Here is a 4,116-nt window from a genome sequence, read left to right as displayed (position 1 = left end):
TGATGCACAATAAATAGTAATAAGGACATGGTGAGTTTGACCACTGCACATCTAATTCAAAGTTGCCAGCCAAAGGGTTGCAGGAACTTCGAGTACACAAGAGAGCCCATTCATGAAGATTTAAAAATGTATTTGCTCTGCATTTACAGCATGAAGTGCATAAGTGCAAGCAACATTCATTTTGACTATCTTGTCAGATGGTACATGCAGGAAAAACATGTTTTGAAAATAAGTTAATATGCCTCAGTTTCTGCTTTGGCAGTTGTATAATACAATGAAATTCCTATTTCTACTGAATTGTATGTAAGGAACTTGAGTAATTTCCCCTAAATTTTCTTCAGATATATCTATTTTTAGATTAAATTTCCCCTGTTAAAAACTAGGAGAAAAACACATAACTTCCAGCAGTCCATACACTAAGACACCCAGCAGACAGAATAAAAAACACCTAAAATTATCTTTTTGTCTTGATTATTTGATAATAAATCACAAATAGATCCATCAAATTTGGGCTACTTGAATATGTGTGAATAAATCTTTAGAACTGAATTATGACGACCCAGAAAAATGTTCATACTTGTATCCACATTTAAAACAAGAGGTAGTCCTAGTAATGCTGTGTGATGCTCAGGGAGGATGGCTCCAGTGGTTTTTGAGCATTGGCGCTTCCCTGAAACTCAGGGTTGTAAAGGGAGTTCAATCATGAGGTCACTTAGGGCTGGGGCAAAATCAGTATTTGGATGCTGCTAGTGAAGGTAGTGAGGCTGGACTTGATGACCTTCCAGTTCTATAGAGATAAGTATCTCCGTATATTATAATGCCTCCCCTAAAACTCTGCTCAGTAGCTCTTCAAAGAAATGAGAGTTCAATCATTAATTTCAAGGAATTAGAGCCAATCAGTCACAATTTTCACAGAAGCATTCCAGAAGGTTGTGAGAACAGAACCCAGAGGAATTGTGATAAATTTTCCCAGAGCAACTATTTTTCTTGTCATATGCAGTTTAAGAGTACAAAGAAAATAATCACCCGCTTTTGACTGATTTGCAGCTGAGGAAGAAAGGTTTCCAAATAAAGCTACCAGATTTCATGCTATGTGTCATTAACTTAATTGTATTGGAGACCTTTGGCACTTAAATTTGTGATGATTCAGTAAAGGAGTACACCCCCTTCTCTATTTCTTTACCAAACTACATTTGTTGTGACCTTATAACCAAGAACATGAAAAAGCCCGTCAAGTACTGTTAAAAATCCCAACAGTGGACACTGACAGTACATTGCCTACAAATAATATTTCTAAGAAAAATAAAACTAAAAAATGGAGATTGTAGAAGAGATTTCTGTATATAAGGAAGACAGCATTTGAGGTTGAGGATTGTGTTTTGTTCATTGACATGAGAAAAAGAAAGGAAGTATCATATCTTGATTACCCAATTATATGTGTTTACAAACTGAACTTCTGTCAGCATTAATTCATGTGATTTTTAAAGAATGATTAATTAACCCACACAAGATTATATAAGCAATATATTTAAAGTTAATTCTATCATTTTTTTTTCACCTATTAATTTTCAAAAGATGTAGCAAAGTGTAGGAGGGTGGACGTATGTGCCCTGCCTTTCCAGAGAGAGAACCAGTCAACGCAATAAAGAGAGGGGAGAGAGAGAGACAGAGAGCAGCTGCACATTATGTGTGAGTTGTGATGTTTTTGACACATGTACATTGTAACTGAATACCCTGATCTGACAATTTAATAGTTTATTTTGTTAAGATAAATATTTTAAAATTTCACGGTTGAAATACAAATGACATTATTTAGAGAAGTTAAACTTCAATATAGATTTGAGGAGGAATCAAAAATAAATGTAAGAAATTACATTTCATAAAAATATGAAATTTACGTAGCTTGTTTTTTTGAAATACTTTAATTAAAAATGTAGAAATGAAAATATTCTAATTTATAAAATATTTATTATATAACAAGATGTAAATATAAGACTAATCTTTTTCTTTCATATTGGCTACATTGAGATTTCACAGGATAGAAAGATTCTGACAGGGAGTGAATGACCATGATCCAACACCATCTCTGCTACCCTGGGGCAGAGGAGGATGGGAAAGGTGAGGGCTGGGGTTGCCAGATGTCTGGTTTTTCGACTGGAACCTCCAGTTGAAAAGGGAAACAGGCAACATCCGGTCAGCACAGAAAGTCCAGTAGTCTGCAGTAGTGGCCCCCACCACTGTGTGTGTGTGTGGGGCGAGGCAGAAAGATCAGCTGATGCGCTGGGGAGAGGGGTCCCGAGTCTGTACCACGAGGTCACTGTCAGAGTGCAGAGAGATTCCCTTCGGCCTGAGCTGGGACCGGGCAGATGATCAGGGAGCCACATTTGTACCCCAGCTTTGTGACCAGGAGTAGAAATAAGAGCGGAGAGTCCCGGAGAAGGTGCCAGTGAAAGTGAAGAGATGGGATTACTGCTCCCAGTCACACGATGTAAGCGAGGACCTACGCCAGCCTCATAGTGGGAAAATCCCACCGGCGGCTGGGCTGGATATGCTCACAGAGATGGGGGGAGAGGGTGGAAGTGCCAGCCTGTGTATATTCCCCACCCCTCAGCCACATGACCAGCAGCATCCATTCCCAGGAGTGTGGCGTGACAACTTCCTGCTCATGGGAGTCCCTACAAACCCCAGAAGTCCATCTGAGTCTTGTCTCCCACCTCACACCTCCCATTAACGCTTCTCCGCCCGTGAACGCTCAGCGCCCAGGACACAGGGAAAAGGATCAAATCTCTCAGAGGTTGTCGGAGCAGATCCTGTTGTGTGTCTCCAGTATCTCACACATTTCTGATCCTCAGACAGGGGCAGGCCAGGGATTTTGCTGTGTCTGAGATCCAGAGTCATGTCCCCCACACTGGGAGAGAAAGTCCCACAGAAGTCAGGGCTGGGGAGCAGGGGCTGGTCACTGGGATCAAAGGGATCAATTAACACTGCATCCCACGTTAATTGCTGTGCAGGGGTCACTGCACTAAGGAAGACTCAGGGCCCTGTCTGCCCACATGAGAGTGGGCAGAGAATGACAAGAGGAAGGTTTGGGGGGATGTGTCCCAGTGAGAGTGGGGAGGAGGGCAACAGAGGAAGTGACAGGCAGGCACCAGGCTGATGCTGGGAGCGGGAAGGAAGGGGAGGGCAGGCACAAGAGCAATGGGGGCAAAGGGAAAGGAGCAGGCACCAGTGAGGGAGTGGGGAGAGGGCAGGTTTTAGAGGAGGAAGAGGGGAAGGGTGGGCACCAGAAGAAGGGAGACAGAACCCAGGGGCACAGGGAAGCAAAAGGAAGGGCAGGCATCCAGGGGGGCAAAGGGGTGTAAGGGAATGGGAGCGCTCCAAGAGGCAGGGGAAATGAGGAGAGGGGTGGACTCCAGAGAGGCTGATGGAGTCGAGGAGGAAGGAAGGCAAGGTGCCAAAGAGGGGTGGAGAGGGGATGGAAGTAGTGGCAGGGCAGACACCCAGGGGACAAAAGTGAGGCAGGAACCGGGGAGAGGGGAGGTATGTAGCTAGGGCAGAGAGGCGGTCACTGGAGGACAGAGCAGGAGAGGGAACAGGTGTCAAGGGGACAGAGTGGGGTGATCAGAGGGGCTGGTGCCCAAGGAGCTTAGGGGAAGAGGGAACTGCAGGCACCAGGGGTGGAGGAGTGAGAAAGAGGGAGCTGATGCATAGGGGAAAAGAGGTGGCGTGGGCACCAGAAAGGGGGACAAAAGGGGGCAAAGAGAAAAAGGCAGGCACTGGGGCACAGAGGGAGAAGAGAGAAGAGGGAAGAGAGGAGGTTGCACCATCCAGACAGAAAGGGAGTGAATGGAGGGGGCAGGCACTAGGGAGGAGCAGAGGGGGTGAAAAAGGAGGGGAGTTGGCACCAGGGGCTAGAGAGGAGCAAAGGGAAGGGGGCAGGCAGGAGAGTGGGCAAAGGAGGGAGTGGGGGGAAAGGTGCAGGTGAACAGGGGACAAAGGCGGTGAGGGGTGGGGCAGGCACCAGAGGGAATGGGAGTGAGGGGAGGGGAGGGCACCAGAGAGGGAGAAGATGGTGGGAAGGGGCAGATCCCAGAAGGGTTTCAGGAGGTTGAGCAG

Source organism: Mauremys reevesii, linkage group 15, assembly GCF_016161935.1.
Source record: "Mauremys reevesii isolate NIE-2019 linkage group 15, ASM1616193v1, whole genome shotgun sequence".
Classification (NCBI taxonomy): Eukaryota; Metazoa; Chordata; order Testudines; family Geoemydidae; genus Mauremys; species Mauremys reevesii.
Note: the sequence above shows the minus strand (reverse complement) of the source record.